Here is a 23,938-nt window from a genome sequence, read left to right on the forward strand (position 1 = left end):
CCCATCCCTCCCCACTGCCCCCGCTATCTCTCCCCTACCCCGGCCCAATTGCCCCCAGTATGTGATGCTCCTCTCCCTGAGTCCATGTGTTCTCATTGTTCAACACCCACCTATGAGTGAGAACATGTAGTGTTTGGTTTTCTTCTTGTGTCAGTTTGCTGAGAACGATGGTTTCCTGATTCATCCAAATCCCTGCAAAGGACACAAACTCATCGTTTTTTATGGATGCGTAGTATTTCATGGTGTATATGTACCGTATTTTCTTTGTTCAGTATATCATTGATGGGCATTTGGGTTGGTTCCAGGTCTTTGCTATTGTACACAGGGCTGCAATGAACATACATGTGCATGTGTCTTTATAGCAGAACGATTTATAGTTCTTTGGGTATATAGCCAGTAATGGGATTGCTCTCCTTGATAGATAATAACTACTATTATTGTCATATTCTTCTTTTTCACTGACATCACCATTCCTATGGAGCTGATCTTTTCATAAACTCTTCTAATTTTTTTTAAAAAGCTGATAGGATATTAATACCACAGATCAGTAGAGAAAATTTTACTAAGCTACTTGATCCTTCTTTAACATTTGGGAATATTAGAATATTTACAGGAATTATAGAGATAAAAAGTTGTGAGAACAAATGAGTTTATTTCAGAGAAAATGAGTTATAATTTATTCAAACTTTATTTTTTGAAAGAAAGAAAGAGAAAGAGAGAGGGGGAGAGAACAGGAGTCTTACTCTCTTGCCTAGGCTGGAATGCAATCTAAAAATAGGTGTTAAAAACCTCTTTTATGCAGATAATTGTGCTTAACAGTGGAGACAGGAAGGAATAAGGGAAGAAAATAACAAACAAACACCCAACCAATATTTCATTTTTAGTCTGTGAAATGCTATGCAAATGCTGAAGTGATTTACTTCCAATTATGTGGTCACTTTCAAAATAGGTGTAATATGATACTGAGAAAAATGTATGTTCTGTGGGCCTGGGGTGAAGAATTCTATAAATATTCACTGAGTTTACTTGTTCCAGGTCTGAGTTCAAATCATAATTTTCTGTCTCGTTGATCCACCGAATATTAACAATGTGATGTCAAAGTCTCCCACTATTATTGTGTGGGAGTCCAAGTCTCTTTATAAGTCATTAAGAATTTGTCTTATGTATCTGGGTGCTCCTGTATCGGGTGCATATATATTTATGATCATTGACTTCTGTTGTTGCATTGATCCTTTTACCATTATGTAATGTCCTTCTTTGTTTGTTTTAGTCTTTGTTACTATTAAAATCTATTTTGTCAGAGACGAAAGTTACAACTCCTGTTCTCTTTTTTTTTTGCTCTCCATTTGATTGGTAAGTCTTCCACCAACCCTTTGTTTTGAGTCTTTGTGTGTCCTTGCTTATGAGATGGATCTGGATACAGCAAACCGATGGGTTTTGACTTTTTATTCGATTTGCCTGTCTGTGTCTTTGATTGGGGCATTTAATCCATTTAAATTTAGGATTAATATTGATATTTGTGAGTTTAATATTGTCATTTAATGCTAGCTGGCTATTTTGCCCATTAGTTGACATAGATTCTTTATTATGGAGATACTCTTTGCCGTTTGGTAAGTTTTTGGGATGACTGATACTGGTTATTCCTTTCTGTGTATAGTGCTTCTTTCAGAAGCTCTTGTAAAGCAGGCCTGGTGGTGATGAAATCTGAGTGCTTGCTTGTTCGTAAAAAATTGTATTTTCCCTTCATTTATGAAGCTTAATTTGACTGGATATGAGATTCTGGGTTGAAAATTCTTTTCTTTGAGGATATTGAATATTTGACCCCCACTCTCTTCTAGTTTGTAGGGTTTCTGCTGAGAGATCTGCTGTGAATCTGATAGGCTTCCCTTTATGGGTAATCTGACCTTTCTCTCTAGCTGCCCTTAGAATTTTCTCCTTTATTTCAACTCTGGTGAATCTAATGATTATGTGTCTTGGGGTTGCTCTACTTGAGGAATATCTTTGTGGTGTTCTCTGTATTACCTGAAGTTGAGTATTTTTCTGCCTTACTAGGTTAGGAAAGTTTTCCTGAATAATATCCTGAAGAATATTTTCCACCTTGGATTCATTCTCTTCATGACATTCAGGTACACCTATCAAACGTAAATTAGGTCTTTTCACATAGGCCCATATTTCTTGGAGACTTTGCTCATTCCTTTTTACTCTTTCGGCTCTTGTCTTCTCGTTTCATTTCATTCAGTTGGTCTTCAATCTCTGATATCCTTTCTTCTGCTTGATCAATTTGACTCTTAAAACCTGTGCATACTTCACGGCGTTCTCATATTGTATTCTTCAGTTCCATTAAGTCACTTATATTCCTCTCTAGATTGTCTCTTCTCGTTAGGATTTAGTCAAACCTTTTTTCAAAGTTCTTAGTTTCTTTACTTTGGGCTAGAACATGTTCTTTTAACTCACAGAAGTTTCTTATTCTCCACCTTTTGAAGCCTAAATCTGTTAATGGAATGCACTCGTTCTCCATCAGGCCTTGTTCCCTTGTTGATGAGGAACTGTGATCCCCTGTAGAGGGAGAGGCATTCTGATTTTGAGTATTCTCAGCCTTTTTACACTGGTTTCTTCCTATCATTGTAAGTTTATCCACCTGTCGTCTTTGTAATTACCGACTTTCAAATTAGGTCTCTGAGTGGACATCCAACTTGTTTACTTCCAGCGCCAGAATCTGAGCCCAGGAATCTCTGGTCTGGCTTCCTTCTTGAGTCCCTTTTTCAATCAACTGAATGGGCGACTCTGCCTTCCCAGAGCCCAGATGTCGACCAAAAGGGGATCCAGTCCCGTTTACGCTGCACCAAGAACCGCCGTACCGGCTCTCCGGCAATACCTCCGTGCCGGCCACAAGAGTCGCACTGGTGACCCATGGGGCTCCTCCGCTGGGAATCTCCTGGTCCATAAGCAACAAAAATTTGTCTGAAAATGTGGCGTCCTCTCCTTCTCTGCGCTTTCATTGGGAGCTACAGTCCTGAGCTGCTAGTAATCAGCCACCTTGGATCTCTTTCTCAAACTTTTTAGTCACAAAAGTATCAGCAGGATAAGATTTATGAAGTTATCCAATTGTACGAGTAAAACTATTATTGTTAATTTACTAAGTACTTTTCTAAGTGCTTAAATTTAGTTCTCACAGAAATTGTGTAAATGTTATCAGATTATAATCTATATTTTATTGATGAGTAAACTGGAACATAAAATAATGAAAACACCTGGCAGACTTTACTCGGCCAATCAGTAGTGACTGTGCAGCAAACTCTGCCTTTTGCCTCTTATCACTAGAGGATATTGATATTCTCACAAAAAAATTAGCCTAAATGTGGTTCGTCCTGTATCAAGTTGCAGCTGTGGAATTAGATTCTGCAGTGGCTTCATGAACACAGCTCCAATCACTGGGATTTTACAGAGTATTTAATGCTTCTTAATCTTTTCAAAAACAATACATTGTTTAGCTTTTGGGGATGGAGGGCAGCTCAGTCTACACCATGAAATAATAATGTATCGACTGTATGTGCTTTGACTGTAAATGCCCAGGAATTGTTCCTACATGCCATTATTTCTTGTTCCATCACTGGTGGTGACTGTCTTATGATACAAAGAAATCATACATCCTGCATAAAGCACATCTCAAGTAATGCTTTTGGCCTGCCCTATGAATTGGGCTAGATGCATAGCCATTTCTACGTCTTTGCATTTAATTTCCAAAATTAGGTTTCTCCATTGTACACGTGGCTCTTCTGCCTTTACTCTTTTTCCTAGAATGTATTTGTTTTCTTTTTCGTAATCCAGTTTATCCATTGTATTTAGCCAATGTAAATCTGGAAATTGTTACTTAACATTAAATGGATTAGTTTTTAGAAAATGCTATTTGACAAGTTCCTATGTCAAAATGATATAACCTAATACTAAGACTACAAAATTCAGCAATTCTCTTCAGGCAAACTTTGTCCACATTTGGAACTCTGAACAGAGCCACCGAGGAGTCAGTTATTAAAAGCACAATTTACTTAATATCAAATGTTGACAATTAGAATTCTAGTAAAATATTAGCAAATGAAAAAGGATCGTCTAAGTAACTAACAATATACCATATTTATTTGAAATATATGGAAAACAATACTTTTACCCATTACAATGTATTGTGCTATTTTTTCTTAATTAGCTTCTACTTCAACTGGAAGAGGAAATTCTATTTAAATAATCATAGATTTGATGAAAGGAAGCACAGAAGGTTGTGACCTGAGAGCACATAAATTCTCATCAGTTTTCTCCTTAATTGACTGCTCAGGCCCTGAACTTGACCCTCTTCTTAATTTGATACATTACTGAATAACTTAATTTCTTAAACAAATCTTTATTTCTTGCCCATAAACCTGTAATAAAATTCATATGGTGTCTAAGTGCTTACTAGATATCTCTATCTATGTATATGCAAGTACTGCAAATAATGACATGCACTAGCCTGAACTACTAAATAGATACTCATCGTGTCCTATTCTTAAATATTTTTTTCATCACTTATATATTTGGTTTAGCCACAAAATCAATTAGACATTCTTCTAGACTTTTCATTTTATTTCACTTCTTTATATTTAGCCTAGCACCATCAAATATTGGTATATTCTCTTCAATGCATATCACTCTGTTTACTCTTCTTTAGTCTCATTAATAATATATTAATTATCATTTGTCATTTTGTTCCAAAAGTGCTGCATCCCCCAGTTGATCTTGTCTTTCAAATTGGTCCCCTGAATTCTATTTTACCAGGTGAACAGAGGTCCTGGGATAGAATTAAAAAGATTTAAGAATCTCTTGAAGCTTTTAATAAGTATTGCCATTTCCACCCACAGCTGTAGCCTTCATATTCACACAAAGCTAGAATGTGCTTTTTAATATAAATCAATCATGTTATGCAGCTACTTAAAGAATACTTCAATATTCTCCAATCCTGAGAGATAAAAGTTAAATTTGTTGGATGTGCATGGCACAGAAGCCCCTTCATTTCATGATCTTTTCCTCAGTGCAGTAACACAAAATTTTGGTTTCCATTATATGCCTTCATATAAGCAGTGTTTATGGTCTTTAAGATCTATGCAGATACACTGTTTTTGAATATATTTTTCTCTTTTCAATAGCAGAATTTTCTGTTGCTTAGAATTCTTGTATGAAAACCACAACTTGTTTTACTCTTTATTTACCTTAGGCCATTGAATCATTTCCATGTTGTATCTGAAAAAAAAATTGTTTAATAACTTTTGCTGACAGACATTACCTTCATAGAGTTACCAATATAAGCTTAATTTTTTTCCTCTCCTACCAGTTCTTTGCACAAAATTTTCTCTTTGAGTATTGCTTCCAAGATCTCTAGGGCCATCTACACCTCTTTTTTCTAGATAATTCCAACTCATTCTAAAGGCCTCATGTCAAATGGAGCTTCCAGATGTGTTCAGGCTCCCTTTTCAGTTCTGGGACCCTGAACTGGTAGCATCAGCATCGCCTGGAAACTTGTCAGAAATGCACACTCATGAGTCTTCACTCACACCCCACTAGACCTTAAGATCTATAATGTAGAATTTGACTCTGTTTTTGTTCTCTTCGTTTCTGTTGTTGTTAACCATTTTATTTGGTGTAATTGTAAAAAGTCTAGCATAGAGTATGTTGTATGAACAGAGGCAATAGTTATTGGGTAATGAATACACAGGTAAAATCATTTCTGGTTATTTTTCCTCCCTTTCTTGTTATCCTGGAACGTCATTGCTTTTGTCTAATGGATAAACAGATATAAAGATAGATCTATTTATGAGATATTAAAGTTTCCAGTAACAAATATTTCCTGTCATCTTCCTAAGGCAAAGCAAACATTAATATAAATGAGAGTGTACAAATCAAATTTGAAGTAATCATTATGCTCGGAATATTTAGTTATTTTATGGTATGAATGTCCCCATAGACACAGAATGTGTGTTACAGTGGAAGTATCACGGAAAGCTGACTAAGTGGGAAAGGAACCATATTTTAGGTTTAGATTTAGGTATCTTATCATATTCCTTATTTTAATATAATCTCAAAAATTATAATATAGTACGGGAAAATGGCCTGCTTTGAAATCACTGGATATGAATAAAGTATTGTTTATAAGAATAGATTGTTAACACAGGATATAAATGCTTGCACTAGTATGAATGTTTCATGGCTGAGATGTCATCCATTCAGAGAACGTAATGATAATGCACCTTGAAGTCACGTTCATTTCTTATTTTTGACAAATAATTAAGAAACATCATTCATTACAAGACTATTTTCAGTTACTAAAATAAAAACCCATTGACACATCTTTTAAACCACACTGAGCTCTTTTGACTTTCACTTATTTTATTCAAAATGAAGCGAAGCTGATAAATCTTTTTTTATTATTTTATATAATACTGACTTGACAATTCTCTGCAGCCATGCTCAATAGACAATTATATTTTCTTAATTAAATGCATAACATTTACATTTTAAATTCCTATAACCGGTTTTTTGATGATATTAATCTAATGTCCTAGAACAGAGAAACATTTAAAATAAGCGGATGTTTATTGTCATCTTATTTGTTTTTTCAGTGCTAATAAGAGTCATAGAAACTAATTGAATTTTAATGAGGACTTTATGCCACTTTAAAAGTTTAAGTGAACATAATATAATAATATACATTCAAATACTTTCACAAGAGCATTCAAATACCAGACACAGAGACTCGGAGAGAATAGCTTAATATTGTCTCATTCAAAAGGTATAGTTAAAATAAAATGCAATTTCATAGAATGCTTTTTAATTTGTAACTGCCCTAGCAATTATTTCAGATTTGTTTCATCTCACATATGAGAATTTTTATTTTACAGTAAAAAAGACTTTGTCATTATCCCACATAAATATATATACCAACTATGATTTTGAGAGAAAACGAAAGGGTTTTTGTAGTGTTTTATTAGCTCTATTATTATTATTGGTTAAGCTAAATATCTGAAAATATGTTTAAACTTATTTTTTAATTGGGCATTTCACATGGCTAGAGAATGAGAAATACAGCTAAAATATTGCTCTTGCATAGAAAAAAAATGGTAAGTGGCATTTTACTGATGCTATTTGGTATATCCGACAAAACCTAGTGATACATTTTTAGTATATCAGGAGGTTAGAATCCTCACACTGGATCTTAATATCATGTTAAAATATTTCATTTGTACGAAGACATGCAATATATAAAACATTGTAAAACAGAATATTTGAGTAGAAAGATATCTAAGTCTTTTGATAATATAAACATTTGCATAATTTTATCTGTTTAAACTGGCATATATATATATATATCTGTTATAATATTTAAACAGTCTGTTTAACAATTTTGAATATTACTCCTGTGTTTCTGTTGCTCAGGATTAGCAAATCAGTTTGTGTGTGTGTGTGTGTGTGTGTGTGTGTGTGTGTATAATATTCATTGTGGTTTTTAAGTTTCATGAAATAAATTAAATTTAAAAATGCTTAAATATGTTTTCTAATTTTAAGAAAAAATAATACATTAATCTATTTTAATCATTAACTGATTATTATATTTATTTACTAGCATATACAAGTTAATATTAACTGTAAAGCATGCTGTCACTAATTCATTCAACTGCAATTTTATAAAGTATATTTTGATCAGTTGCGTATAAATAAAAGATGTAATATTTGAGTCAACATAAAGACAAAGATCACAGTGTTTTTGTCACTTATAAATTTAGTTTTGGAGATTAAATGAATTTTCCTAGCTGAAATTTTAATTGCTGATTTATAAAAAACCTATTTAATAACAATTAAACATATATGTTAATGTTGTGCAAGTGTAATAAATTAAGAAATTATAATTTAATTAAAACTTTATTGAAATTTATTATTTCAACAAAAACAAGAAATATATTTAATGCCAATTCTCACCATAATTTAAACCTTAATGATTTATTTGATGCTGAATTAATTTTTCCTTTGATATTTCCAAAAATAATGTGTCCTCTTTATGTATCTTTTCTCCATTCTCCAATGGAAACTTAGGCAAAGCCACAGTAACTTTTTCATTAATTGTAATATGATGGCCTGTGTAAGTTATTAACCTCTATTTTATTTCCCACTTTGTGCACTCACTTCTTGAATCTCTTCCCTGACCCTTACTATTACTTCTGTGACATTGAAATATCCTAGCTCTCTTTGGATGAAGAACACTTTGCCAAAAATAGATTGTCTTTTTGGAGATTAGTTGAATGAAACTGATATTTGAAGAACTGACATAGTGCTGTTTCTGTCTGCTTTTAAAACAACTTGCCTGATTTTATTACCTATACCACAAATTCAACCTGTTCAGTTCAATGACCATAATTTCCTTGGGAAATCAATTTTATGGTCATGTGTTTGTCATTGGCTGATAGTGTAATATTTCATCTATTCCTCCAAGGCAGACATAAGGAGACGTTTTATCATTTTCATCATTTCATCTTTTAGAATGGATCATCAAAATTTATAGTATTTGCCAGGTGTGGTGGCTTAAGACTGTAATCCTAGAACTTTGGAAGGCCAAGGCTGGAGGATTGTTAGAGCCCAGGGCTTCAAGACTAGCCTGGGCAACCTGATGAGACCCTGTCTCTAGGAAATAATAGTATTAATAACAACAATAATAAAATCATTCAGGTGTGGGGACATGACTATTGTTTCAACCAGTCAGGAGGCTGAGGAAGAAGGATCACTTGAACCCCAGAGGCTGATGCTGTTGGGAGCGATGTTCATACCACTGCATTCAAGCCTGGGTGACAGAGTGAGACCCTGTATCAAAAAAAATGCATTTTATTTTCTGTAAAATATTGATGAATAATACTAATGTCTTGTTCTAGTCCTGCTAAATGTGATTATTACATTCTACGTAACTTTTCTCGATAGTCTAAGATCTACTTGAATGCAGTCTTTTCCTCCTCCTGCATAATAGTACAATGAGAAATATTAAATCATTGTTTTCCATGTCACATATTCTGTGTTACAATATCTTATTGCTCAGTATTAAAAGTTTAAAGTTCTGTGTTATTAAGAACTTAAATTTAAATGTTCTTAAACTTTGACCACAATATTAACTATTCCTCCCATTGTAGCAACACTCTTCCCTCATAGGTCAACTTCCTTACTCTTCCATTATCCAATTACCCATTTCCATAAGAACTGATTTTCACTTCCAGAAGAATATCCTTTTGTTATGTTAATATCCTGATCCATTCTCTCTTTCCATCTATTGCTTACATACATATTTAATAACCTTCAACATTTTTAAGATCAAAGCAATTTACTCTTTTTAATGAAAAGTTATAATCTCTTAATTGGTAGCGCAGAATTTATTCTCAGATATATTCATATATGCTAATATTGTCTAACCAACATGAGTGAAATTTACAGATAAGAAGCAGCATTTCTTTAACTACCAATTGTCTTTCAGTTTTCCACCATGCAAAAAATAACATTGAGCATGGAGTAACTATATAAATATAGATGGATAATTTTAATATTAAAGCATTTTAGGCAATACATTACAAGTGCATTCTGGTTATTTTGCAGCTTAATCCTAAATTATTTTATTTACACAGAAAATAATTTCTACTGCAGAAAATAAACAGGAATCTAACATTAGGTCAAATGAATCTAGTAAATCTTTCATGTAGTTTTGACATAGTTTATATAATTTTATAATGTATTATTTCACACTTCATAATATTAAATATATACCAATCATTATAATGAAGTAATGTAATATAATTTTCTTAAACATCGCTAACAGATATTCCTCTAAGTTATTTTTTAAAATTATTTTTATAATTATGTTGACAGTTGTTGTACTGGAAATGTCCTACCAACTATTACTTATTGTAACTGCCGTCAATGTGTGGAAGTCATCTTGCTTATGTTAGATTCCCTCAAGCCATTTATTTTTTTCAAATATATCCATGAAGTTCACAACTCCATGTCAATTATTATTCTACATGTGGATATACAGAGATGTAAATAAAACTCACATCATCTTTGAGCTGCAGGAAAATTCAAGAGCTTCTTTATGTCTTAGTTTTAAGAGTCCTAAAATGGAGATTATGATACTAACCTCATAAGTATATTTTGAGCAGTAACTTATTAAATGCAGTGAGGGGCATAGAATTTTATCTCCTGCATAGAATACATTCAATAAATGCTAGCTTATTTCAATGTAACCTGAACTGACACTGCTATTTTTGATGACCAAATTATAAGGGAGAGTCATTTGAATATATATTTAACTAAGTATCCTAAATGTCATTGCACATATATTTGGGCTGTTAATAAAATTTATGTAGATTATAAATTGATTTTATAATCAATAAAAGTTGATTTCTTTTTACCAGGTTTAGGTATTTCACAATATTTTTTATGCTTAGTTTTATTTGCTTATTTTTTACTGAGATTGAATTTTGATTGAGTGAACCCAGAATTTCTCTCAATTTTGCTTAATATACATATTTGATCAGCCTTCTATTTATGTCAGCATATGAATCATATGAATCACAAATGCAATAATCACAAATTACAGGGCTGATGCGTTTATAGAGCCCTTCTAAATGTTGCTAGAAATTTATCTTGAGTACAACATTAATTTTCCCATAGCATCATTTGATCATGAAATATTAATTAAGGACATTTTGAGTGTCCATGTATATTATTTTTCCTGAAACCAAATTATCTTACTGTTGAAAAGGTTATTATGAGTGAATGTCAAATAGGAATCTAAACTCACTGTGACTACACTTTTGAAGGTTTCATGTTATAATTAGATTAATATGATTAACAAGTTACTGTTGCTGAATCCAATTTAATTCATAGAGTTTAATGCATTTTATAGGAATTTTTGCTCAGTGTTATTTTAATAACCTACTCTACTGTTATATAAACCGATCTCATGTTCCCATAAAATATTTTTTCTATTTAAAGTATCTTTTTTTTCTTAACAATTTTCTAAACTACATGTATAACTTATGGTACTGGAATATCTAAAATTTAAAAATAAACTTTTTTAAGTGTCTCTTATGCAAGGATAAGAATAATCTTTCTCCAGAAGAAAGAATTCTATCCTATGACATAGGATATAATTTTTCAAAATATTGCATATGAAATACTAATTAACTTATTTAAATGAAAAATATGTACACTAGTCAAATAAATTGAGAATCAGAGTTAAAACAATGTTACATAGATTTCCTCTGTGCAGGGTTTTCAGTACATGTAATAGTAATAAAAGTGAAATCACCCAGCAGGAGATGTGGTAGTTTCCATTTTCCTTTCTAAACCCAGGAATCATTGAATAATGGTCTCATTTTCATTCCTTCAGAGATTCTCTCTCAGGATTTGGTTTCTCCAAATTTCACTTGGAAAATTCTGGCTTAGGAGAGTATTAACTTAAAATTGCCTTCAAGTCATCTTTAGCAGGCTAAAAATATAGATGCATGTATACAGATACTCAAAATCAAATCACTCTCAATTAATTTCCATGGATTTAAAAGATTTGGTCATAATTTCAAAACTTGAAAACACAAAGAATAACCAGGTTTACATAAATGTACAAACAATAGTTAGCATTGTTATAGGCTTTGTATATTGAAAATTATTGCAAAAGTACATGACAAAATTTTAACAATAGAATTTTGCAGGGGGATTGAAGATGTTTTTTTTCTCACTAAAGCAATTTTTTGTTATAAAATTATGTGGTTGTTTGGAAGGTGCCCCAAAATGTCCAAAGGCTTATTAGCAATGTGAAGGGAAATATTTTTGGAAGCATTGATTTTATTACCTTTAATGCATAGTTGCATTATTGTAACATTTTAATATTTGGAAAAAATACTATCCTTGTAAAATGAGTACTTTTGTGTGATTTCCAGTTTCTCCGAGTTTAATATGACAAACTTATCTGTTACAACAAAACAGGAACTTTAAACGGGCATATTTATTCTCCTAAACTTTGTTTAACCAATTTATTCAGTCCCCTTTGTTCATTTTGTATTGTTTCTTTCTTTTTTTTTTTTGAGACGGAATTTCACTCCTGTTACCCAGGCTGGAGTGCAATGGCGCGATCTCGGCTCACCACAACCTCCGCCTCCTGGGTTCAGGCAATTCTCCTGCCTCAGCCTCCTGAGTAGCTGGGATTACAGGCACGCACCACCATGCCCAGCTAATTTTTTGTATTTTTAGTAGAAACTGGGTTTCACCATGTTGACCAGGATGGTCTTGATCTCTTGACCTCGTGATCCACCCGCCTCGGCCTCCCAAAGTGCTGGGATTACAGGCTTGAGCCACCGCACCCGGCCCCTTGTTTCTTAAATTATAATGACTTAGCTTAAATTATAAGCTAGGCCTACCTACTTATTATTCCTAGGGACATAGTATTTTATTTGTTATGGAAATGAAAGCATAGATACAGAGTGCTATAATTTTAAATTCTGTTATACATTGTTTTAGTCTGCACATTTTTGCATTGATTTCACACACTATACAGGTCATGAGTAAAAGAAAAGCTCAGAATTACTGCACAGATACACAAAAATAGGGCAGATGTAGGGCTGCACGTGTGGTTTGTGGCTCATCAGATTATTAATTGCATGGCAAAGAAAGACTAGATAGTTAGAGGAAAGACATTTTAATTATTTTATCAAACAGGACAAGACATCCCAAGCTACTAGAATTAAAATGCAGAGATAATATAAACTGTGCAATTATGCACTTTTCAAGTGATAAGCTACATATCTATGGCATTCAAGCATAAAGTCACAGCAAGAATTTTTGTGTGGTTATATTTACCCCTTTCATGCTCAGTGAGAAAAACACTCTGAGAGACCAGATGACCCAGTTGTTCTTCTTTTTGTGCTCTCGAAATATTTTGTGGCATTTCTTTAGCAGCACTATTCGTATGAAGTACATGATACCCTAAAATAAATGCCAGCATATCAAGATAAATTCTAAAGTTGCAACAGTCAGCATCTCAAAAATGCCCTGCAAGTGCCTATGTCTTCACTAGTAAAATGACCAATTGTTCAAAGAACATATTTCTTTTTCAGGGATTTAAAACATGTACATATATGCTGTGTTAAAGTTATCATTAAAAAATATAGAAAAACATATTCAGTAAAAAAAAGAAGCCACCGTGGTGACTGTTTTGGTAAAACCCGTGTATTGCTATTACATCACCCTATGGGCATGGTCCTGTTAACACAGTTGAATTTCAATTTGAGCTGAGACATGCATGTTATGAATTATTTTGTTCTCCTGAGGTGAATTAAATGAAATAGGCTGACTTGTTATCTCTTCCCCTCTGAGTTACGGCTTCTGACAAACATGCAGTCTAGCCCCCGCACTTCTAAACGAGTGACCAAGCATTACGTGATTCACCCAATTTAAGGTGGACACTGGAGGGTAAATTCATTGCTTGCCATTCTAGCTGAGCTTAAGTGTATATAGGTCAGGCTCTTAGAAAGTTTCATTTTTTCCTATAGAGTTTTTCTCATCTCCAAAATATGACATTAAATTTGATAAGGTCCTCGTCCTCAAAACCTTGTTCCACTTTTTAGAAGAGAAAGGTCATTCTGTATATTATACTGTATTTTTTTATTTTATTTTATAATATGAGAGTTTCACAAAGTAACTGCCAGTATTAGAATCTGCTTTTAAATCTTACTTTACGGATTATCTTTCTTTTCATTTACCCTCTCCCTAGTTTTGTTAAAAGGCAATATGTGAAAAAGACAAGAAATTTAAATATTATTTTATTTTAAAGAAAAATATTTTGGTCTATCAGGTATAATTTATAAATTTAACATATTGTATTTCTTTTTGATTTACAAGCAAACCAAGATTATCACCAATACTTTACTATCACTAGTATTAGATGGGTAACTATTATCACTAGTATTTATTTATTATAAAAGAGCCTTAAGAAATAAAATTTGTCTAAAAACCTCAATCTTATTATATACTTAAAATAATTGGTTCTAGATATCTTGGGATGTTTATTTGGAAACTCAAAAGTAAAAGAAAATTAAAGGGATTAGAAAATACGCACTAGTAATATTAAATAGATATGTAAACATAAAGTAACTTTTTTTTTCAAAGCCTAATGGATAATGGCATAATCTATATGCTTGTCACAACTTCTACTGTTTTGTCTTTGCTTTGCTTTTTTCTTTCTTCTGTGGGTTGGTTGGTTTTAGTCTTCCCACTGAAAATGAGATTTTTATTCTCAATTTTCTTTGACCATTACTGCATTAATATTAGTTTTTTTTGTTGTTGCTTAACAAATTACCACACACTTTCAGGCTTGCAGCAATTCCATCTCTTACCTCACCCTGCTGAAGGCCAGAGCCCAGGTGGATACACTGAGGCCTCTGCTTAGCTTCTCACACAGCTAAAATAAAAGACTTAGCTATGTATTATGCAAGACACACACACACACACGCACGCACGCACACACACACACACACACACACACACCCTGATGCATGTGGTTGGTGATTTTAAAAATAATAAACCAAGACAAAGAAACTTCTACATATTCTGTCTTCTAGGTTACTGAATTTGATAATTTTCTCAGTGATTCTTTAAGCATTTAACTTCACATTTGAGAAAGTCAGCAAAAACTGAAAACAAGTGAGCTTATAGTACAGCTGAAAATGTGTATGCAATTAATTATGCATTTAAGCACAACCGAGTAAAAGAAACTGTAAATAATATACATTGGCTTTGATAATTTTAGCTTCTTGGTAGAATTTTCAGTAGGCTTAACTGAGTAATCTCTCCTTAGGGAAATACAAAATTACTCATTCTGCTAATACTTTTTTTTTATTATTGTACTTTAGGTTCTGGGGTACATGTGCAGATCATCAGGATTATTGCATAGGTACATATATGGCAAGGTGGTTTGCTGCCTTCATCCCCCCCATCACCTATGTCTGGTATTTCTCCTTTAGCAGGTTCATGTATGTTGCCTACTCAACATCTTTATTATTCACTGTTAGTGTTTCACTATAAAAAAAAAAAAAAAGAAAAGTGTTCATAATAAGGCAAAAAATTATCTTTGTTACATTTTAAAGCTACTTATAGAAACTGAAACAGTTGAACAAACATTATTTATTCTTGTGAAGAGAATGACATAAACACTTAGAAATTTGAAAATTAGTATTTATTTTTATCTGTGTTGACAAGGTAAAGGATAAAACTGAAACATTTTAGCTTGTAATTTTGTTATAAAATTCTCAGATTCTTTTAACATCACTTCAACAGTATCAACAGCTTGATAATTTATACATTTGATAAAGAACTAGTGTCATATTTGCCAAGTGCATTTGTGCTGCTATAACGAAATACCTGAGACTGAGTAATTTATTTAAAAAAAAAAATGTCACCATTTTGAAAGCTACGAGGTCCGAGATCAAGGTGATAGCAGGTGAAGTATATGTTGAGTGCTCAGGTACTCTGCTTCCAAGATGGTGCCTTGTTACTGCATCCTCAGATGGCAGAAGGCAGAAGGGCCAATGGGGTAAAGCTGTGTGAAGACACTTTTATAAGGGCACTAATCCCCTTTGTGAGAGTGGACCACTTATCACCTAATCATCTCTTAATGGCCCCACCTCTTAATATTACTGCGTTAGAGATTAAGTTTCAGTGTGAATTTTGTAGGGTCACAAATATTCAAACTGTAACAATTTGGCACTATCGTATTAAATACTTTTCAACAGTGTTTAAAAGTTTAGAATTGGTACTGAAGATACGGACACATGTCACACTCATCAAATTCCCAGGTGTTTTAGATTTTTCCCATTTACTATACTTTTTAGATCCACATATAGTAATTTAACTATTTTGATAGTCATTTGCTTTGATAGTCATTTGACATTAATCCAAAGTCATGCCATAAAAGTTCAGAATCATTTTAACTTAACGTAATTTAACAAAGCATTGAAAAAATGCAATTGTGTTTTTATTTTTTTCCACAAGTACTTCTCTTGATGGTGGTGGCAGTTATTCTTATTATTTAATTGAAGAATTTAGAAGGACAATTGATTTGACTTAAAAATATAAACTTGATTTTCTAAAATCACAGATATTAACATATTTAAAAAATACTTAAAAAATTTAAAAGTATCAAATAAGTGTGCTACATAAAATAAATTTACTCATGCTTGGTACTTTTTATTATAAGCAGTTATAAAAGTAAAAGTATTAACAATTGCCATGGGTGCCTAGGTGTCTCAAACAGTTTCACACACACTTTGAATATTTTCTGTAAGTAAGTACTACTGAAGTATTGGAAATAGAATACTGTTATTCCCCTTTTAGAGTTTAGGAAACTAGATCTTTTTGGGAAACTTATCTAGAGGCACACTATTTCAAGTCCAATGCAGTTTTTAACTTGCTTTGCTCAAGAGTCAACGTTGCAGTAAGTCATCGTTTTAACAAACCATGAAGTTTAATTAAAAATAATTTTTATCTGTCAACAAAGATAGACATACAGTCATTGATTGAAGGAAAGATCTTTGTCTTTTTAGCTCTTATGTTGCATATAAAAAGGATAATATCTATATAAAAATGCAAATATAGCTGCTAAATTTAAAAAATATATACAAGAAAATTGAATAAAGCAATAATAAAGACATAATGTTGATGTATGAGATTAATCATATATTAATTTAGAAATCTTTGCAATATTCACATCAATTTTGAATGTAAAAATTGTTTTAGTGATCAAAGAGATTAAATTCTACATCTAAAGCATCGTCAATTTCCTCCAGTGTAATTTATTCCTGTGTGGGGCTCTTATGCCAGGGCTAAGAGTTGTCCATTGTAGGATGCCCCCATGTTCAAAATCTTAGCAGCTGGCACTCAGTTCCTAAAGGCAAACTGCAGACTGTCTGTTAAGAATGAGGAGAGCCAAACCCCTGCAGGGAAAATTACTACTCCTCACCTAGACCAAGACACATGTGCTTCCTAGAGTGAGGGGAATTAAGTTATGGATTTTCAGGTTGCTTTAGAGCCTAGTTCTTGTAAAGAGAAGAAGTTTTATAGAAATTAATGATATTTTGTTTTTTAACTGGAAAATACATTTAAATCTAATTCAGCGAAACTAAAAGCATGTCTTTTTAGATCAAGTGTTTTCAATTTTACAACTAAAAAAAATGAAACCTTTAATTTACTTCAAAGACCATGAATTACTAGTCATAGCAACTCTACAAACATTTATTAAAAACAAATTGACAAATATTTCTATAAATTTCAAAATATATTTCAAATGTCTAAAACACTTATTTTCTAAATATGTATGAATTCCTTATAATGCTTTTATATGAAGACATTGATTCTACTGAAATTGGATTGTGTGACTTATTTTTCGAAGTTTTATTGGGAGAGTTAATGTTATTGAAAAACAGATTTTTTCATCTTCACATAATACAGATTAATTGATTTTAAAACTTTGAATGTTAAATGATTATTTATAATCACAAGCGTTTATTCTTCCTTGTTCTATCACATTCTCTCCCAAGTGAAAAGCTTATATGTATACGCACAAGCTTTGAACAAATTTGGTAGCAGACATTCATTGATGGCACAAGAGAGCACAAGTTTAATTAACTAGATTCTGATTAGATTTTATATGTTACAAAAAATGATTAGCACTATCTTAACCTTGACTTTTAATATGTTACATATCCCATAAGACCTAAGACTAATACTATTTTCACCCAACCTCACAATACAGTTAATTACCTGATTCTTCATTCCTGTACCATGTTGTTTATATTTAAGTTTTAGCCCAACTTGCTAGTAGGTGGTTGTACAAATAAATGGCTCTCTCACAACACACACACACACAAAGAGATAGAGAGAGAAAGAAAGAGAAAGACACAGAGAAATCTGCCTTGTAATCTAGACATTTAATGCTTGACTTGGAGCTTAACCTAGCACTGGACACTCTTTAGTACTTCACAAACATACATTTCAATTGTTACGCTGTGTATAAACATCAAAATTGAGATTAGAAAACCCGTATAAATATTGGTCAACAGAAGCTTAGTGGTTTCTACAATATTTCATCAGTTTCTATTTTTCTTTCTTTGCTTGTTTCTTTTCTTCTTTAGCAACTTTTTGTCACTCCCACCTGACATTTTATATAATGATAGACCTCTAATGAGTTCTAATTCTAATTCAGTTCAAACAATTTTCTTAAGTTCATCTATATTTCTAAGTTGTCCAAACGAAATAAGAAAATGCATTTCTAAACTGACACTTTCTCTAGAGTCAGACTCAATAATACTTGATTAAATGACAGCATAATCTGCTTATATTAGTTTTAATTTTAATATGCCACCTCTAATACAGAATTACATTTTAAGAAAAAATTTGTTAACATAAATGTTGATTCCGAATTATTTTCAATTTGAAGAAAAAAACACAAATTATGATTATAATTAGACTTTAGAAGATATGGTAAAATCAAATTGAATATGATATCCTGGCAGTCATTCTAGTTAAAATGCTGAAAAGAGTTGCCTTATGATTATGTTTTAATGTGCTCAGAAGTAAGTTACTCAGAAATAAATTTCCTGCCTACTCACATGGAAGATAACTCTAAGGGAAATTGCATTCAAGTTGGTTATGCCTGAGTATATTTCACAGCCAGAATTTCAATTACTAAGGACCTTACATTAGTGCAGCAGGAGAAATCTGTCAGGTAAAAAAAAAAAAAAAAAAAAAAAAGTGAGTAGACTAAAAGTATCTCTTCTCTTGTGCTCCTTCTATGTATGAGAAGAATCAATTTGCTTTCATCTTAATCCCAAATAGAAGAAGCAATTGACTTTGGGGAAATCCTGTAAAATGTGTTGCTGACAGTATGTTAAAGAGTACTTTCTAAGGATGACAGAACACATGAATTGATTTTGCTTCCAGAGACACCAGGATAACTGATTCTCCCAATCACAGAGTGTAGCTCTGGGGTTTGTTGTCACTTTTCCCTGCAGTTTTGAAAGGCTTATATCAAATATTCAGGAGGAAAACTTAAGAGGAGACATCCAGTGTGGCACTTAATTAGTGTGACATATCCAAATGCCATCCCCTGTATGTAGATAATACGCAGTGTTAGTTTACTAAATATGTGAGAAATAAAACATTGACAAATATGACAATAGGATTTAAATATTTCCAAATATATTAATAAAATAATGCATTTATTCCACAAATATTAAATAAAATCAATCTTAAGAAACATAGTTTACTCTGTTTCTTATTTTAAATATATATATATATATATATATATTCACCAATGCATCAACTCTAACTTCTATAATGCACAGATACATATAATTATCAAATGCAATGGTTGATTTTAAAAGATAATATCAAATGCAATTTTTCTTGGGTAGGTAATATTTTTATCTTGTTATTGTTGTGGAATGTGTGTATATAGATACATGTACATATACACAGACACATATGCTGGGTGTGGTATACATATACATATGCATGTATTAATATATATTGAAACCTAGACACATATGATACAAACAGGAGGCAGGAAAATACTGGGTAGAAGTGGGAAGTTCTCTGGCAAAGGCCCCACCTTCAAGCCTAGAAAACTGCAGCCCTAAGTGGGAACAGCCATTCCAGTTTTTATGCCTAAATGTTGCCTTCCGGCCTGCCACACCCCCATATCCTGTAAACATTTAAACTCTTAACCCGAGGCTCCATGAGCACATACATGGATGCACAAAAGAGCAGAGAAGCAGAAGAGCAACGTGGCAGAGAAGGAGTGTCTGACTGTCGAGAGGAGATCAGCTGGGGATGATTGGCGGGGAGATTGCTGTGAAAAGGCCAAACTCCAGGGGAAGATGATCTTCCTATTCCATCCCTTTTCTAGCTCCCCATCCATCCTGATGAGACCCATCTCCCTCCATTTACCATCCTTCAATTTGTCTGTGTGACCTGATTCTTCCTGGACACCAGACAAGAACCTGGGTACCAAGAGAGTACTGCACTGGTTAACACTTAAACCATCTGTGAGCAGCAAAGCTAAAAGATCACAGTAGCATGCCCCCTAGAGCTTCAGCAGTCAGAGGCACCACCCCTTGACACTACAATGGAGCCAGGGCCCAGAAGCACTTGTCCTGGTTTCTACACTCACCTGTGTCTGCATGTTCCTTCTCCTGTAAGGTGTTTGAATGCACAGAAGTTGAGCAGATGAGCCACACCTCTGCGGCATGTCCTGCAAGGGGGTCAAGGAGCTCTCCCAGTTCACCATATACATTTATACATGCACACATGCATATATCAGATTTCATATAGTGACATATAATTTACATGTTGTAGTTTCAAATATACTGGTAAAGACAGGATTTTCACTTTTTAGTTACATAATACAAAACGAGGAACAGAGTATTATAGAAGCGCTGTCACCTCTTCTTACCCTTATCATCATAACTCCATCAAACATTCAATAGCTAAACCCAAGACCAAAATACAGCCATTCTGTTCTTAAAATTCTCTGTCACAGGGCTGTAAGTGAGTCCCATCCTCCTCCTTCAGAGTTTCTGCAGAGGCTTCTAAAGAAAGACTGAGGACTAAACAAAATAGCAGTGCCTTATCGTACTTTCCTGTAATGAGAAGTATGAGATTTATACATATTACAGACAAAATAAATGACTCAACGCTAATTAGGGAAACATTAACCAGTCACACTCCTGCCTCTTCTACAAGGGATTATGCTTGAAAATGTGATGTTCTCACCTTACTGGTGAGAACTGGCAGGATACTGACCATCAATCACTCGCTTCCTCTGGTCTCTTCTCAGGCAAAGGCACCAAGTCCATGCCACCACGGTAAGTTTGTGCCTTGCTCACTAGAGCTCCTAGGAGCTAGTTGGAGAGGCTACATAGCACAGGCTAAGGTGGAAGAGACAGAAAGCTCGGGCTTGACTTGCAGCAAGATGTGTGTCCTACTACCAGCAAAATGAGATTACCTGGGGGGAATCATTCTCTAGAGGACTGCCTGGAAGTTTAAACAACCTTAAGTAAGAGAAGCACTAGGTTTCTTTGATGTAAAAAATGAGCAACAAGTTCTAAGTTAGGTGCCAAAAATGTGCTGCACATGGTCCAGGTGAAGGTGACTGCAGTCACAGTTCACTAGCGAGAAATATCAGAATCCACAAAAATGGTACCTGAGACAGATTCAGCAAGGGTGCATCAACCACTGAGGAGGCACCAACCTGTGATTGCAGCAAACTCTGCCATGTTTGAGCATGTTGCTTTGGCAAATCCTCTCCTTCTAGATCTGATTCTAGATGGCTCCAAAATAGCAGCTAACTGGGAGATTACAGAGAGAAAACAAATACTCAAGCTCGGGGTCTGCTATTCTGGACTGAATTGTTGTTATTCAATGGCTATCCATTTCAGAATTTTTAATGGCTAAGCCAGGAAGAAGCATTATTAGGATGGTGCAAAAGTAATTGCGGTTTTGGCCATTTAAAATTAAAGGCCAAAACCACAATTACTTTTTCACCAACCTAATGTATCAGTATCTAAAAAACTATGAGATGTCTCGGGTTTTATTTGGAAGCAAAAAAAAAAAAAAATCCACAAAACAAATGCAAAGAAATCAAGCAGTTAAATTAGGTCAGTTTCTGGTTGGAAGCCAAATAGAAGTCATTCAATAAACTAGCTAAACCTCCAGAGATTCTTTTACCCTCCAATATGAAGCCATTTCTCTTCTTGTAAATGAATGCATCATTTTTCTAAATATGAAGGAAACATTTATTTCTAATCTTACCTATAGGCATAGTTTGCCCCCCTGCTTGCCATTTCTGTTGCCTCTCTTAGCATCATGCCTAGGTTTGTTTCCTGTGGTTCAGGGTTCCGCAATCTATACTCCACATTTCCTCCAGACTGGTGTTGTCAGAATTCAGAGTTCAATCAATTCATTTATTCTTTATAAACTCCAATTTTTACCTCCTCACCACCCACCCGCAACGCTTTCAGAACAAAGGCCAACTTTTTCACAGCATCCGTTTTGTGATTGGTCTTCTTACCTACTTTTCAGGATCATGTGTCCTCATTCTTAAATTCTTAAAAGGAAAAGCTCCTTGTGCTCTTATATTCCTCGTAAATATGATGTCTGCACATATCAACAGAATACAGCAATTCTACTAGCTGACTCCTTCCCCATGATTTTTTTGCCTGGCAAGTGTCTGCTTTTCCTTTGAAATTGAGAAGGTAACCTCTGATTTCTCCTAGTGACGTCCTTAGCTTTTTAAAGCCATCATGCTGAGCCAAATCCCTCTATTTCGCTATGTTTCTCTCATAGTTCTTGCTAATTTCTCTCATAGCACTAGGTCTGTCATCACAATAGTAAAAATATAATAAATTAAATAGATGCGTCTAATAACATAAAATTGCCAGTAAAATATGACTTCTAAAGAATATCATATTTTAATCAGTTTCGCCAACATGTGAATATAATAATAATGTTAAAAGATGAAAGAAATTTAAGTAATACATTAATAATAAAGTATAACTATCAAATGAAAGGTTATCTATTTAACTATAAAAATTATGTAAAATGTTAGTAGTAACATGAATAGCATTAATAGCTATGGATTGTTAATCATTTACTTAACCCTAGATGCATTTTATATCCTTGAAAAGAAACTTATAAATGTTAATATGTATATATGATATCTTTTGTATTTTCTAATTGAGGCAACTGCTATTCTGAGGTTAAGTAAATTCATAAAGCAAAACTGAGAGTGAACTCTTTTTCTGATTGATTCTTAAGTTTTTGCAGTTAAACTCTAGTTTTCAAAAAATGATTATTTAGACTGATAATTCTTGTTTTTACTATATCAGCTTATCATAGACACAATTGTATTATCCCTTCAAATGAAAACAGAAATGGAGGTTAATAATTTTACTTAGTTTCTGAGTGTTCTCAAGGGGCTCCTCATGGTGAATTAGGGAAGCAGGGAAATGTTTTATCTTATAGTTTCAATGAGACTCCCAACTGATAACCAGTTTGGGGTGTCTTTTAGATGAAATGCTGTCTCTGATTAAACTTTTGTCAATAATCCTTAACATCTTCTTTAACAGAATTTGAGTTGTTATGCTTTTGATTCTAATAGGGTATGCTGACCTCTTACCAGTTATTGGCTCATCTTGAAGGTTTAAAAGCAAGGTTTTACAAATCTATGGTGTGATATCTTTAACAGTGTTTTAGAACTATGTATTCAACTACCTATGAAGAAATGTCTTTGGCAAGCAATTCTGTTGAACTCCTTTTTTTAAAAATCCAGAAATTTTTTTTTCAGGCAACTTTATCTCTATAATATTTTCTGAAAATTTTTATTTATTCTTCCCAGACACATTTAGGAAGCACATACTAAGGAGATCATGTAAAACAGAGGTTAAATAAGGAGTGATTTCCTAAAAAGTTAAACCTGTAAATCCATAATAACTTACTTGAGAAATATATACACATAGTCCTCGATTGTAGACTGAGGCTAATTTACTAAGCTATAATTAGGTATGCTAGAAAAATACATTAACACAAAGCAGTTCACATATAATATGTTCTTATGTATTTTTAGTCTTTTTTTGTCTACTTTTAGCATAAGTATATTGACAGTGATAATTATTGTAAGTTCAACCATTTAAATATGATAATTTCCAGATAAGTTCTATACTAGGACTGGAACAAAATTATAATATATTTTGACTTGAAATGAGAATTCAATGCATTGTAATTTATACAGTTTGTGTACAACCATCTGAAAAGAGCTAATTCTCTCATTATTCTT

At 33.2% G+C, this 23,938-nt stretch overlaps 1 protein-coding gene and 1 long non-coding RNA gene across 8 annotated transcripts in view; one reads left to right on the forward strand and one right to left on the reverse strand.

Moving 5' to 3' along the window:
• Positions 1–23,938, forward strand: part of CDH18 (cadherin 18) — a 1,107,073-nt gene that overhangs the window by 896,954 nt on the left and 186,181 nt on the right. The window lies entirely within an intron of this gene.
• On the reverse strand, positions 2,898–6,542 carry LOC116552331. The gene is made up of 3 exons (XR_004269329.1): positions 6,531–6,542; positions 4,342–4,344; positions 2,898–3,049 (listed from the first exon to the last, which is right to left on the reverse strand). It is a non-coding gene; the product is annotated as an uncharacterized LOC116552331 (long non-coding RNA).

This window comes from Sapajus apella, unplaced genomic scaffold (genome assembly GCF_009761245.1).
Source record: "Sapajus apella isolate SASKATOON/1434 unplaced genomic scaffold, GSC_monkey_1.0 scaffold11, whole genome shotgun sequence".
Lineage (NCBI taxonomy): Eukaryota > Metazoa > Chordata > Mammalia > Primates > Cebidae > Sapajus > Sapajus apella.